Source organism: Protopterus annectens, chromosome 8.part0, assembly GCF_019279795.1.
Source record: "Protopterus annectens isolate FY-2018-M chromosome 8.part0, PAN1.0, whole genome shotgun sequence".
Lineage (NCBI taxonomy): Eukaryota > Metazoa > Chordata > Ceratodontiformes > Protopteridae > Protopterus > Protopterus annectens.
In genome coordinates this window covers 1,643,640,677-1,643,656,742 of record NC_056741.1, presented here as the reverse complement: position 1 = coordinate 1,643,656,742, position 16,066 = coordinate 1,643,640,677, and the positions used below count along the sequence as shown (strand labels likewise).

The following is a 16,066-nucleotide window of genomic DNA, read 5'->3' as shown; positions in this document are numbered from 1 at the left end:
AGCTTTAACAAGGTCCTGGTTTTTGGTCCGACACCAACTAGAAAATAAATTTCCAGTCTTACCTACGAACCCATATATATCATGCCCTAATAAATATACACCCTTAAAATAACTTGTAAGGCACAATAACTTGTGGCACACATTTATGTATTTCCAGTTTGATTACTGGGGAAGTCCACTGGAACCAGAGAGTCCATTTTCAGTGGAAGCCCAGGGAGAAAAGCTCCATGAAACAGATTTATCTTTACTGTAAAGTACAAGTACAAATACATATCAAATACAAAGCGTGAACAATATTGCCCATAATGGAAAAATATTGTGCAGATACATTTTAACAAATTCACACAGTTAAAAGTCAAAAACTATTAACAATATTTACAGAGTGTGAGAGATCATATGGGAATTAGCTATAGAAGGTTATAGGCTATAAGGTGTTTAGGAATTCAGGAGGATACCCTCCCAGGGGCTTTTGTTACGTTCTAGGCAGGGAGAATGCAGTTACATTTCTACTTGGAGGAGAGGGCAGGTGTAAGAGTTTTGAAGTGGTTTGTGTTTGACATTGTCCTTAGTGTGGAAAGGAGAGACATTTCTTACCCAAGGAGAAGGAGAGGAGAAGTTGTCCAGCAGGACGTTTAAGTTTGTGGACAGTAATTAAGTTTTGGTGTTCAGATCTGAGAGTTCTATTTGGGGTGTATGGGGGAAGGATGTTAGAGTGGGGCATTTGATTGGATTAAATCTTAGTCTATGTGCTGTAGTGAGCTGGAGGAAGTCAAGGTAATTTGTGAATTCTAACCAGTTGAGGGATTGGAGGTAACACATTGATGAGTGGAATGTTTGGCTTTGGTGGCAAATTTAGAAATTTTATCATCACAGCTTTCAAATTTGGAAGTGATGGAAGAGGATAGGCTAGTTAGTAGCGGGGTGGCATACAGAAGGGAGGGAAGGATGTAAGAGGGGGCCAGAGTATGCCTGGTAGAAGTAGAGAGGAAGTGGCTGTTCCTGTATAGCATACCTAGTTTTTGGTAGGTTTTCTTTATATTTTGCTGAATATGGATGTCGAACTTGGAGGTGTTCATCTATAGTTACACCTGGCAAAGGAACAACTTCAGTTGGAGAGTTGCTTTGGCTAAGGACTTGGAAGGAATTTTTATCAAAAGCGAAAGATTTTGAGGGTGTGAATAGTATTTTAGATTTGTTAGCATTGAGAGAAAAGTGATTTTGGCGCATCCAGATCTCAGTAGTTGAGAAGGCAGTCTGAGTTTTAGATAGGAGTTCAGGGAGGTTAGAGTTAGAGCAGACAAGTGTAGAGTCATCTGCTTATTGGATGACTTTGTCATTCGGAATAGCAGAGTGAAAGTTATTGGTAACAATATTAAAAACAGCATTTATCCGAGGATGGACCCCTTTGGTACTGGTAGGGGTGGGTAAGAAAGGTGAGGTGCCTTTTTTCCATTTCACAGCCTGAGATCTATCTGACAGATAGCATGAGAACCAGGAGAGTGTTTTGGGAGAGATTTAGTTTTGAGAGGTGACTTATAAGGTGCTTATGGGAAACAGTATTGAATGTTTTAGGGAGATCTAGGAGCACTGTGGATATTAAGTTCCCAGAATCTCGGGCTTGATTGACAGTTTCTAAGAATGAGAGTACAGCTGTTATGGTGCTATGCCCTGGTCAGAAGCCATGTTGGGTAGGGGTAAGAAGTTGTTTTTTAGTCAGAAAAGGCATATGTTGGAGGCGGATTCAATTTTCTAGGATGTTGGTGAATAGAGAGAGAACAGCTATAGGGTAGAAGTTTGAAATGTTAATGTTTTTGCCTCCCTTGTGGAGAGGAAGAATAAAGGCAGAACACCAGAGTTTAGGGGCATAGGATTCCTTTACGGATCTATTAATTAGGATACTAATTGGGAGAGCTATACCATCAGCAGCAGACTAGAAAAAGGAAGAGGGGATGTTGTCAGGTGCATTGGAGCAGGGTTTAAGTTTGGATAGAAGTCTTATGTAGTTAGTGGAGACAGGTTTAAGCTCAAACATAGGGGGGAAAATTATTTGGGGACTTAGGTGTAATGTAGGAGAGATGGGTCGTTGTTGGGAAAAGTTTTCGTTAGGTCGGATATTGACTCTATAAAGAAAGAGTTGAATAGTGAGGCTAATTTGAGGTCAGATTTACTTGGGTCTGGACAGGTGTTATTTTTGGAGCCTGGGTTGAGGAATGAGTTTATGGAGTTCCAAAAAAGCCGAGGGTTTTGGGGATGGTTGGACTGGAGCTTAGTGTAGTCCATTTGGGTTGAATTGTAGTTTTCTAAAGGCCCCAGTGGTCATTAGCCTAGTATACACCTATGAATTTACCCAAATATGATTTTCTTGTAGCAGGTTTGCCTTCTTTAATACCCGTTGTACCACTTCAGAATAAAAGTATCCAAAATGTATTTAAATTCTATGATATAAGATACAAGATCCAGGAGTAGAAAAGAAAGGCTTTGTTTTTAAATTATTGCCCGACCTTTGATTTGGTACAATCCTACTAGTTTTGTTGGAGCCACAAGAGGATGAGAAACCTAGAGATATGGATTAGGTGGAAAGTAGCCCAAGCCACAAAAGAAATGTGCGAGGAAACTGAACAAGAGATTAATAAATGTATTAGGCAGTGGAAAATTATATAGATCAAGAGAGCCAGCTACAGGCTATGAAAACATTTTGTGTTCCTTTAGTTTTATACACAGGACTTAAAAGGGATTTTGTCAAGCCAGATGAAGGGGAGGTGGGCAAGAATAAGCAAGACAAAACTATTTAGGGGAGGTGGGCAAGAATAAGCAAGACAAAACTATTTTTTCTGGAATAATAAGAAGGTGAGATGGGGCTGGGACAGGCTGGTTTTGCAGATTGAGCAAGGAGGCCTAGGGTGTTGGACCTGAAAAAACATTTTATGACAATGCAAATTAGATTAATATAGGGGCAAAGTAAGCAAGGGAAGAGACAGAGAGTGGTATGAGAGAGATTCACTATAAGACCTGATTAGAAGTATAAGGAAGCAGGGGATTTTAAACAGGGTAATGATGAAATCAGAGTGCATCATAGGAGTGGGAGCTGTCAAACAAACAAAAGAGCCTAGCAGACAGGAGATTGAAATTATAGAACACAGATACTGGGAATAAATCATGCAGAAGGATCCAGTCATGATCTGTAAAAGGCCAAAAGGGTTTATGATGTAAAAGATACCACTTAGCTTACTTAGGGCTCCTCTGGAGAGGACCATTAGTTTTGTATAGATTCTCTTCTGGAAAAAAAGTGTTGTAAAGTAAGCTGGTGAAAAAGATTTTTGGTGCACAGTGCAGGAGGGCTGCACTGTACATATATTAAGGTATGAGGTCAATAAAGGATTGCAAATCAATAAAATGTATTTGAGCCATGAGCCAGTCAAAGAAGTTAAAGGCTGGACTCTATCAAACAACCCCTGTTCTATGTGAAGAAGCTGGTGTTAATTGCTCTTGGCCATTTTATTTTATTTTTTTGAAAAAAAAAGGGGGGGGGGCAAAAGACAGCTACCACAATTGTCTTTGGGGAGCTCTTTTATATCTTTAGAAGAACCCCGATTATGAGGAAATGGTAAAAATACTCAAACATTCATTAACAAGAGAATAAAAAGACATCCATCTTCCAGGCCTGATAGTTAAAGTTCTCCTCCAGAACTCCTTGCAGTCTGTGGTGGCTGGAGGTAAACAGCTCTACCTGAGGAGCTCTTGTTACATTTCCCTTTATGAAGGTTTGTCCTGGTCTTGCTTAGCTTGTGTACAACAATGCTTTGACGAAATGTAGGTAGCCTGAAGGGACAGATTGAACTAAGTCACTTGATTTCAGAATACTATAGTTAGTCTGCAAAGTGGGTAGGACCAGTCTCCCCATTTGTTCATATACCACATCACTGTGACATTGACTGGAATTACTAGCAGGCCTGGAGTTTAAAGATAGCTCAGAAATTTGAGAGCATTTATTAGAGATATTATTTCTTTGACATTTGTTGTCTTGTGTGTTCCAGAGGCCTTGCACTTTCTCTCCCTAGGACACAGCTCCCCAAGCAAGGTCTGGTGCATCTATGGTTATAGACAGAGTAGGGACTGGAAGGAAGGAAAAAAAAAACAAAAATGGAAGACCTAGGTTAAGAGACAACTGACTCATCCATTTCAGATGCCAGCACTGGAATTGGGAACAAGAGGGTGCCAGTGCAGAGTGCAAACTGATTTGACAAGCCACTGAATCTTCTTCAAGTTATGCCTGGCCAAAGGAATCGGAATAGTAGAGGCCATGTAACCTAGAATTTTGAGATACTCCCTGGCAGCTTCCAGAGTCTGGTTGGAAAATATCAGAAATTACTTCTTGTAACATTTCATACTATTCCTCCAGACAAGATCCATCATGAACATTGTATCTAGAAGACATCCCAGAAACACTACCCTGTAGGATGGACTGAGTCACAGACAATATTTCTGTTTGCTCACCCAGGCTGAAAAAATTATTTATTACCAAAGCAAGAGGAGATTCCTTCACAGGCTTTCAAGAATCTTGAAAAAAAAAAAAACTCTGGCAATCATATAAATATAAGGATATCTGTAGGCCTTGCAGCCTGCAATGGCATATCTCTCAACTTCTTACCATTTGGCTCAAAAATACAGACATTTTAAATATTGCTCTTATAAACTTAGTTGGTAGAACAGCGGTATTTTTGTGTTAGAGTGCAGTTTCTGACTTTGATACATCTAAAGCTCAAATGTATGTCATTGTTTAGTGACTTCAGTTCTCAGTGATTTGCCAGAAAACCACACATTTGTGAGGGTCAGACCAAAATGAGGAGGCAAAAACCTGAGCATTCTGTGAAAATCTGAACAGCTGTCAGGTATGTACAAGGGGCTATTACAAGAGCCAGACACTTTGTTTTATCTTCAGCTTCAACATGGTTTACAAAGGGCAAGACATAAAACTGAAAATGAAAACCAGATACAGAAAAACCCAAATATCTGAAATCCTTGATAAGAATGTGATGGTAAGGATCTTTTAAATCCAAAGTTACTAGAAAACTTGAGGTGGGATGTGGGGTGACAGACAGCAGAGACAGAGAGAGATAGAGAATTTTGAACTTTGGTGTGAAGGTTTAGAAAAGAAAGAGCTAGTGTAGGTCTCCAGGTTTCTTCTATTTATTCTTTCTTGCTTTAGCACCAGAAAGACTTTTGCATAAAATCCTCTCTCTGATGTTGGGAAACAGGTTCTATAACCCTCTGAGATAGCATCTAATCTAGAATAAGAAGGACCAAGAAAGGACCAAGAAGTTGTGGGGGAATCTCCTTGGAAGGGAATCCTACTGCCAGTTGTAACCTTTTAGGCTGATTCTCATTAAAGTGTTTGAAGTTATCTGGTGCTCCACATAAAAGCAAAGACCTAAACTCTAGGATAGTTTTACAGGACTGCCAGGGCAGAGACAGGAAGATACCCAAGATAACATATGGTTAGTCTGTTTTCCTAGATCGTCCTTTCAAAAAGCAGTGGCAAGGATATTCAAAGAAGAAATTGCATTTGCCTGTACCTTGTTGAGAATGTCCGGTGTCATATGCTAGTTTTAAAGAGACTGTCTAATTATCCAAGGCACAAGAATACACTACAGATTTCAGAGATGCTTTAGCTTCTGAAGACGAGAGATCAGTAATTGATTTCCTCATACTGACAAAAGAAGCCATACGAAATTTACATGGTAGTCTGACAATGTACTATCCTGAAGGCCAAGGTGGAAGAATAAAAAATTATTTCCAAACCTTCAAAAAGGCTTTTCTCTAGCTGTCAGAAAAGATAGGTCGAAGTGCTGAAAGAAGCTTGGCAGAAGTGGTCATTGACAGAGAAATTACTGCAGAATCTGTCCTGGGGTTAGAAAAAAATATAGGACTCAGCCACTTTTATACAACTTATCAGAAATTTCTTCATAATCAATCAATCAACCATCTGTAACAAGAAACTGCAAGCTGGCAACACAGGAGGAAGGAATACAGGCTGAGGAAATCTACAGGAAGCAACTCATATATATGTTGAGATTTTGGTAATTCTTTTTGTTCCCACTGAAATAAATTCCTTCATTCTGGTAAAAGTATCATAAAAAGATAATTCGGAAGGTAATCTGAATAAACTTTCCCTAGATTCAGATTCTCCATTCCATGGAGAGGAAGCTTGAGAAGCAAAGTCAAACTCCTTTCCCTTGGATCGTTTTTACTTTCTCAAATATTTATTCCCAAAAGGAAAAACCTCTGCACAGAGCCCTTACAGGGGATGCAAACATAAGGATGCTCTCATGCTGCAGAAAGAGTTCAGGCTACATGCAAGTATTCCCTGTAGTAGAACACTCATCCTATGGATTATATTCAGGTTCAAAACACACAGATCACATACAAGCATTCAGCCACGCAAACGCACACAATGATGCTATAAAACAACTTGCAGTATTAATAAAAGCACTCAAAGTAACAATGTCAAACTGTGAGAACATACAGAGTTAATAGACATACTCAATGATAGATCACTGTGGTGGTGGTGCTGCGGTAGCATTGTTGCCTCATAGTAAGACTTTGTCCTGTTCGATTCTCAGTAAGACTTTGTCCTGTTCGATTCTCAGCTAAAGCGTCTTCTGTGTGAAGACATGCGTGAATGGGCGTACCTTCATTGAAGGTTGTGCGTTAGGGCTGGCAACTCGGCATGTAAAAATCTACTGCCAATCATTAGCGGATTGGAGTTCCGCTGTGGCGGCCCCTAAGCGGGAAAAGCTGAAAGACACAAAACAACAACTCAATGACAGATCAGCCCCCCTAGGACCACATACAGTGCACTTAGGCTGCATACAGACATATACAAAGTAACAGATCAGTCAGGCTGCATACAAACATATACAAAGTGACAGATCAGTCAGGCTATATAAAGGCACTCCTAATACACAAATGTCAACCTATCAGCACATACAAAATTAATAAAAACACTCAGGCTACATAACATGTTCAGTCCTCCTCATACCTTTCAACCTCTAAGCACAAGAAATCTGGACAAAGGCAAAAAAAATCAGAAAACTTTTAAATGTTGCTTTTATTAACATAGAACGTTGCTGAAATAATATACAGTATGCATTTTTCTGAAGGATATCAAGGCTGAAACTCAAATATCATTATTTAGTCACTTCAGTCCTCAATGATTTGCCAGAAAACCACAAATTACATGCCGAATATAACACAAATATATATATATATATATATATATATAGATATATCCCCAAAATCTGGAGAGTTGAAAGGTATGTCCCCCTAGAAGCATGTACATGACACTCTGGCCATTCATACAAACACACAGCATCGGATCAGTCACTCTTGGAGAATGTACAGGATTAAAAGACACTCAAACTGCATATGGGCACTACTGATACCCAACAGTCAACCTATAAGCATAAGCAGGATCAACAAAAATATTCCATCTGCAAACACTTCCAGTAGCACAACAGCCACCTCTAAGAACATACAGGAGTAGGAAAACACTTAGGCTGCATAGACCCTGGATACAAAGACTCAGTGAGAGTAGGTCCTTCAAATAATGTATCCTGCCTATTACTGGGCACAGCCATATAGGTTCATTCATAAATGAGAGAGCTTCACTTGGTCCCAGTGGAAATCTTGGCTACAGAGGATTTATATCCTTATCCAATAAACAAATGTAATCTTTTGATATGGCCTTTCACATTCCAGGTCAGGAACTGAATGTCTAAGTCAAGAACTGAATGAAGTCAGAAGCCTGGTATCTGAAATGCACTACCAGAGCTGCCAGTGCATTTGGCAGGGGCATATGAAATAGAGGAGATAATGGGACAAAAGTACTATAGGGTAATAGGAGGCAGGTGAATCAAAGTTGTAGCAATACAGAAAGGTGGGAGAGATAGGACACAAGAGTAAGAGTAATGAGAGTCTAGAATCTAGAAGATGGTGCAGAGGTGAAGGTTGTGAGCTGTAGTTCCTGTGGTACAGGGTTCGATTCCCTCAGCCATTATTTGCCTACCATGTGACCTTGAGCAAGTGACTTAACTAAAAGTTGCTCCTGGTTCACCCCTGAAAAGGGATTGTGTGTCCGGTTGCCTACCTGGTTAACAAATAGGCATTATTATAATTAAAAGTTGGAGAAGTAAAGACAAAGATTTATAATCTATAATAGATTTATAAATTTATAAAGAATCACAGGAGGAAGGAAACAATTATCTGTGATGGAAGAAAACAGGCAATAAAGTAATAATTAAAAAAAAACACTAAGAAAATAATGAGGGATAAAAAGTGTAGCTAGATAAAAAGAATTACAGTACAATACCAACAATAAGAATGTGACTGTGCCAGTAAATCAAAGTAATTACTGCCATTGCATCGAATTACCAGATGTGCACAAAGATATTATCCACTAGGTTTTTGTTCTTCTCTGGGGAATGCAATATCAGTGGTCAAGCAAGTGGCTTGAAGTACTTCAACAGCTGGGAATGAAGTGTGAGAATGAGCAGTTTATACTGACTTACCAATGTGGGGAGGAATGGTGATTCTCAGTCCTACGGCTTCCACAGATGTTTGCTTGACATCAGTGCTCAATTACAAGGGGGTAGCAATCCCAAGCTGGGGGGAGGGGTGAGCCTTCAAAGGCATATGTGTGGGAGCTTTTGTATACATAAGGCGAGGACATACAATATTGTTGCAGTGATTCAAGTACTCAGTATCGGTCACCAAAGAATATGGATAAGGCCAAAGCAAACATCCTCATTGACAGAAAGCCAACAAGGGTACAAAGCACCCTCATGGGTGCCTGCATGACAGACTTTCCACATGGCTCTTGCCCTCATGTTGGCATTGCCCATTATGAAGGAACAAAGAAGTTAGAGTCCAAAGTACAGAGATTGATGCCTGGTAGGCACATGGGAAAACAGCATAAAAAAATTCCCTTGTTAGGTATCTTCTATAGGTTGACCTACTAATTTTAGTGCAATGTTAGTTTTATAATGGGAAACACAGATAATATTTCAAACATTCTTCAGGTTTAATTCCCCATAGAAGACAGCTGATGATGTTCACTGCATTGCATACTAATAAATACCATGGCCTATGCTGTGGATATTAGGGGACGTGGTATAGTGAAGTACCCCTACAATACCTTTATCTTTAATAAGTTTAGAACATACACCAGCAAAAAAACAATGTATTTTTACTTTAGCTACCAGTGTCTGGTTTGCCCTTCCTATTGATAAGATGGTTTTATCTAATCACTTGAAAAAATCCCTGAAAAAAACAACTGAGAAACAGGGCCACTTACAAGTATTTTTTGTTATCCTCCCTTCAAAGTGTTTTACAAGTCCACAATGTACTTGGCCTAGTGAAACAAATTTATTTTTTTTGCCTCTCCATTGTCTGTTGATCATTAACTGCATCCCAACAACTGACATATTTGTTCCCTGTCAACAGGGTGAAGGCTATCCAGGAGCAGCCTCCATTCAGACAGTCATTAGGGGTAGTCTCAGACTTGTGCAGTTCACATTAATACCCTGACACTCTAAACGTTAGTCTTAGTTTCTCCCATACACATCTCTAAAACAGCTATAAAGCACTGGGGCACCCAAATGCTTATTCTTGTACCGGGACTGGAATAAGTACAGACACACACACACACACACACACACACGCACACACATTTTATATATTACACATACATGTACACATTAGGAAAGGACAGAGAGATAATGAGATTGAGGATTAATAGTTTTCCTTATATGTTGTATGTAATATATTAACTCTCCATGGAATGTTATAAATCTTTATTTTATTGTTCATTATTTATTTATTCTTAGTTGACTGGGTAGTCGTTACAATATCTCGTATCATTGTACACTATATCAATTTACATTTGAGTGTTGTTTTGATTCTTAAATCTCCTCTGAAAACTGGCTCTGCAAAGTATGGCTAACCCAGCTAAATAAAAATAGTTTATTACTGTTGCTCTAGGCTGTATTTATTCTACTCTTTTGTTCCATAAACTGGATTCCTCAAGATTAAGCAGTACAGGTGTCATTTTCTGTTGCATACCTGTATCATGGCTAAACTGGGGATGCTCAGGTCACTCACTGTATCTGTTAACACACATGGTCATAAATAGATAAATAAATGGCCCACAAAACCACTACACGACTAGCGCATAGAATTAACATAGGATCCAAGTCTTACTTAATATTTCCAGTTGTTAAGAGTTTTACTACATTAAGGTGGGATCCTCCTCTTCTGAAGGAGATGGTGGAGTGATGTCTTGCAACCCCTCTATTTATTGTGGCATTTTAGGACATCTTGTAATATTCTTAAGGGGGGGGTAGATTGCTTGCAACACAACAATCGAGCAGGATTCAGAGAACGCATACTTCATCAAATGTCACCATGAGCTTTCTGCTCTTATCCTCAGCTTATACTTAGTACACGATCACCCTTGAAGAGGCCACAAACACAAACTTTAGCCAAAGTATTCAAGGGACAAAGGCAAAAAAGGTCTGGTAGAAGGAAAGCAGGAAGGCACTGTCCTGTCAAGAAACATATTTATCCAAACAGGAAAGGAAAAATAAACACGCGCTACAACATGGTGAGTTTTCAGCAAATAATGCAGGAGGAAGACAGTTACAGAAGCAGGAAGCAGAGGATTACCTCCGTCAGTTGGTTATATAAAATGCTGCCAATCCAGCAGAAGGAGAAAACAGAGCCACCAGGTGGTTGTGGTGGGGGAGCTATGAACATTCAAATTACTAGCTAAGTTATGAAGTACCTATTCCAAAGTATACCAATGTACTTAACACAAACAATACTAATAGTCAGAAGCAGAACACTAATAACCATAAAGCAGGTACACTTTATGCCAACTAAGACCACCGAAAGCCTGCATAAAACAATTGACTCTGAAAGCTTATGTTAAACGTTTGCTGTGACTACCACCTATAAGCAACTATATATATATATATATATATATATATATATATATATATATATATATATATACATACACACACACACACACACACACACACACACACACACACACACACATGTGAACAGATATTCAAAAGCCCTCAGTGAGCAAAAATAATGGCATAAGGCTTCTGTTAAAAATAAAAACATGTTAACCAAATAACATTGTGACAAGTAATAATTCACAGTAGCATCAAAGCTTCTCCTTAAATGCGAGTCAACATCTGAAAAGGTGGTAATCCTAAAGTGGACATTTTTAATGGAAATGCAAGATTCCTTAAGCCAAACCATACCACAAAACAATGCAAAAAGAGGAGGATTCCTTTGAAACCAAACTAAACATTCAGTAATATAGTATTTAGTTGTTTCATATCATATTAAGCTGTTCCAGATTTAATTAAAAAAAAAAAAAAAAAAGAGAGAGACAAATTTTAGAATATGCTGTTTGCCTTAAATTGCAGGACATATGCCTTTTCATATCCCCCCACAGGACAGACCTGTCCAAATAGGAAATATCCTGTAAACTTAGCAACATTTGGCAACCCTAAAAGTAACTTGCATTAAATGTAACTATTAGTCTGTTGGGGGGGGGGGCACACAAATGTTAAAATAAGGGGCTGTGAAAGAAATCCTGCACTGCAAAATTTATAAGGACAATGCCTTCAGCTTGGTGAATACAAAAAATGTTGTACCCTTATTGTGCATGTACATGGCAGGTGGAGGAGAGACTACGCAATAGCAGAAAACTACTTGTAAATAAGCCACAGGGCATATTGGGGGGGGGGGGTTAAAATATCATTTTACACAGTGATACTAAAATACTGTAATACAAAACATTCAGAAGAATTTAGTCTCCTAAAACTGTAAAGGTGAAAAAATTATACTAGTATTAGTCAGTACTTCAACAGGTTGCCCACTAACCTTTCATGCAAGAAACGTCAGAAATTGTGGGTTCTATCCCCATACCAGATGCCTGGATTTATATTCTTACAGTGCTGCACTTCTAATGTGGTACTCATTGGATACAATGATATGCAAAGTCCTTTTGGTCCTAACTGACAACATGACACTCAATAGATGATGAGGTAGGAATTTGCAGACTCAAGTAAAAATTTCACCATTTACCCATCTTGCAGACTCAAGTAAAATTTCACCATTTACCCATCTAGCATGGAAACCAATATGGGTCTTTTCTGACAACATGTTATAAGCAGAGAGAACAGACAGACAATCTGAAAATAAGACAAAAGATCTTTGGATATACCTTTACTTGGTGAGACAAACATTAGAAGGGATATATAGTCATAGTAAATTTTCAGTCACTTAACCAGAAATTGATTCTAGGTTAACCTTGAACCGAGGAATGTGTGCCTAGTGGATTTAAAAAATTAACAAATGAGATAAGCAAGTAAACCAGCTAGCAGTGGAGGATATCGGGGTGGGACTTGTATGCAAGTAATCAAAATATGGAAACATTTTTGACATTTGATCCCAGCTTTGACAAGTTCATGGAGGGGGGAATTAAAACAATTCAAAGATATAATAAATACATAATTTCTTTTACATTATAGTGAAAAAAAGCTTTCAACAAGAAATACAATGTTTTGAGTGTATAGGTAACCAATTTCACTGAATGATAGAAACCAAGGACAGAATATTTTAGAAACATCTTACATAGAATCTGAACAGTTTAAAGATCAAAATTCCTTATAAGACTTAAAGGAACAGCTAGACAGGCATGAAAACACAGTAGCTATTGGAGAAAGTAGAAGTAAAATGAGAAGGCAGATTATTTATTTATCCTTTTTTGACCACTAGGCAAGTAGCCTCTTTTCAGGGCAGACCCAAGATGGTATTTTTACTACTAGAGGAACTTTGGCCAGGGCATTGGGGAACTTCCATTACTATTTTGAAAAGTACCATAGGATCTTTTCCATCCACCAGAAAAATCACCAACTCAGGAAGATGGAGCCTCATTTTAACACTTCATCCAAAAGACAACACACCTAGGAGTGTAGTAGTAGTAGTAGCAATAGCACCCCCCCCCAACTCAGGCAGATGAAGTGTTAAAATGAGGCTCCATCCAAAAGACAACACACCTAGGAGTGTAGTAATAGTAGTAGCAATAGCACCCCCCCCAACTCAGGCAGATGAAGTGTTAAAATGAGGCTCCATCCAAAAGACAACACACCTAGGAGTGTAGTAGTAGCAATAGCACCCCCCCCCCACGTCCCTTTATTCTGCACCGCAGCATCAGCAATCCTTCTACCTGATGAGGGAATAGAATCCACAGCCTTCTGTTACAAAAGCAAATGTATTACCTTTTTTACCAATGACACTGCTAAGGAGGCATCAAATGCTAACAATCCAGACTTTACACACAAGATATTTATTGTGAGGAAACCACAAATTCCTTTGCAAATCTGCTAACAGTTCTCTCTTGGAGAAATTAACTAATAAACAATGAAATAACTCATTAATAAGTATTCTAAAACTGCAGTACATTGCTTTCATTCCTAAAAATATCTTACCTTCACAACAGAACAAAGAGCATATTCTTGGTTTTAACCTTATTTCTCTCAGAAACACAGCACAATCCTGAGAAAAAAATCCCATTGAGATGTAATGTAGCATAACCCCACCCAATGAGACTGATTTGTGGCAATGAGGCAAACCTGCTACGCTTTCTTTGGAAGAACAGCTCTAGGGCCATATGAGCCATTTTCTGCATGAGGCAAAGAACTCTAATGCTTACAGACTTAGGAAATAACTAAGCAGTGGGTTCCCAGGAACATATCTGTAGTTAGCACAATATTGCTGGCTGCACAGAGCTTTTCCTTGTATAGTGATGTTATTACCACTTTTTTCTGACAAACTGTAGTACTTATGATACCTTTCATAAACTAAACATCTTTAAAAATATCAGAAAATTCTTGATGGCAGATTCTTATAAATGAGATGACTTTCAAAACATAATCATTTAAAAGGGTATTTACCAGAAAGCAGCATTTTGAATTCAGTGTTACATAAAGCTTAAATGCTAATTTTTTAGTTAGTGCTGCATGAAGCTTATAGTCTGACTCCTCGGAGCAGTGTTTATTGGCTTGTTCACCTTATTACTCCAACAATATACTCAATATCATACACCACTTTTCTTAAGCTATTTGTCCAGGAAAAGCTTCTGGTAGAAAGTTGAATAGAGTGGACCACATTTTCCAACTCATCTTGTGGGATCTCCTAACATTCCCAGGCAAGATTTGAGATATTAATCTTTCCAGCATGCCCTGGTGCCAACCCTCAATGGATCATGACATCTGTACATTAAATGGGAAATGCCCAGGGGACATCCGACTAGATAACAGTCACACCATCAGCCTGAGGTATAATTGCACAAGAAATGAGACTGAAAATTTATAATGCAACTTTAATTCCACATAAATGGCAGCAGACTTAGAATATTACTACCATCACAGCTTCATCTTCTCCTCTGACTGAAAGGATGTATACATTATGGTGCTCAGCAATCTTAAAGGTACTAGCATTTTTGAATGTATGTGTATATGTGTGTGTGTGTATACATATATAAAATATACCTGTACTCATATATTAGCATATATTAGAAAACTGTACATAAAACTGCTGTCATCCCACTCCCCAATGAGAGAGAAAACAGACCTCTCTAAAAACCTGTGTAGAGTAGGATTTAGCACACCCGGTTCCCCACAAACATGCGGTGCACTGCTTGAGAGAGGCGGCCCCCTTCCATCTCGCTGACCTTGCAGATGGCTATCCCTGGCCAACCGGAGATCCACGGCATTATGGTACCATTATGTTTAGGCAGAATTCTGATTTTGAGGCGTTCAGTCATAATCCCACAGATGATAGCTTTGCACCATTGGCTCCTCAGCCAAGCACATACACCAAATGTCTGAACTTGTGGTTCCTCGTACTGAGCAGGATTACTATCACGCAAACACATCATCAGTAGGGTAAAACTAACCTGTCTCACGATGGTCTTATGGACATACAATCTTGAATGCAATGAAGCAACTTTAGAAAATAATTTCAAACTTTGCACACATTTTAACTAGCACATATAAACGGCAGCTTTTGAAGTAGTTCTGTGTTTTTTTTCCATATAATGAAGGCTTTACTTTACCATGTAAATATTAAATATTAAAGTAAAAGGAATCAGTCACTTTTCTGCCCAGGAATGCAGGCGCACTTTCTGTATCATTCTGGCAGATGAACATTACAGCCAGGACTGTTTACTCAGACTGGAACATAACCTGTGCAAGAAAGAGTGTTTGAGACTTGCTGGATGTTTCCTTATGTCTTAGGGTGAACCAGTCAGGGTAGCATTTGGAACACTTACATTAGGATTTAGGGCACCCTGGGTAGACGCATGACTTGTATGGAATTTGGCACATCCACCTTTACCTTAGATATTTGATTATGGCAATATATTTAGCAGAATCAATATATTTCAGATAGCTAAAGACTTCATCACCTTTGGTTTGACTGCCTTGTAATGGATCTTTGATATGTGACTTTGTTGTTGAGGCAACTTAGGAATGAGATGGATGTGCTTTCAGTTACATCTCCTAAATGCACCTTCATCCTTTTATACCTTATATGATAGTGTTTTATCCATATTTTATATTATATGCCAGTTTTTCTTCATTTTTTCCTCCTCTTCCAGCTTTAGATACACTGGTTGGTCTGGTCGAAGGATAGGTAGAGTTTGGGTGCAGTTCCGTTTGTCATAGAATAATTTCTTTTGGTTTTTGGTCATTTTTCTTGACAAAGTCAAAAGGGATAGTTACCAGCACAGTTATATTAGTCATGATTTGTATATTAAGCATCAGCTGTGCAGGGTTTATCCCACAACACTGACTGGTGTAGCACAGTAAGACGTAAGAGCTTTATGAGGATTAGATTGACAAATCTTTTTTAGCAGTTTGAACTACACCTTCAGCAGCTGCATTGGACTCTGGATAGCGAGGACTCAACATATTATATATAA

The 16,066-nt window shown here is 38.6% G+C and overlaps 1 protein-coding gene across 1 annotated transcript in view; it reads right to left on the bottom strand.

Annotated features, from left to right (window-relative positions):
• The window catches only part of GLB1L2 (galactosidase beta 1 like 2), a 2,046,079-nt gene extending 2,032,489 nt beyond the window's left edge, over positions 1-13,590 (bottom strand). The window contains exon 1 of the mRNA XM_044081172.1: positions 13,572-13,590. The gene's annotated coding sequence lies outside the window, so the exon portion shown is untranslated. The remainder of the gene's footprint in view (positions 1-13,571) is intronic.
• Between the last annotated feature and the right edge of the window lie 2,476 nt (positions 13,591-16,066).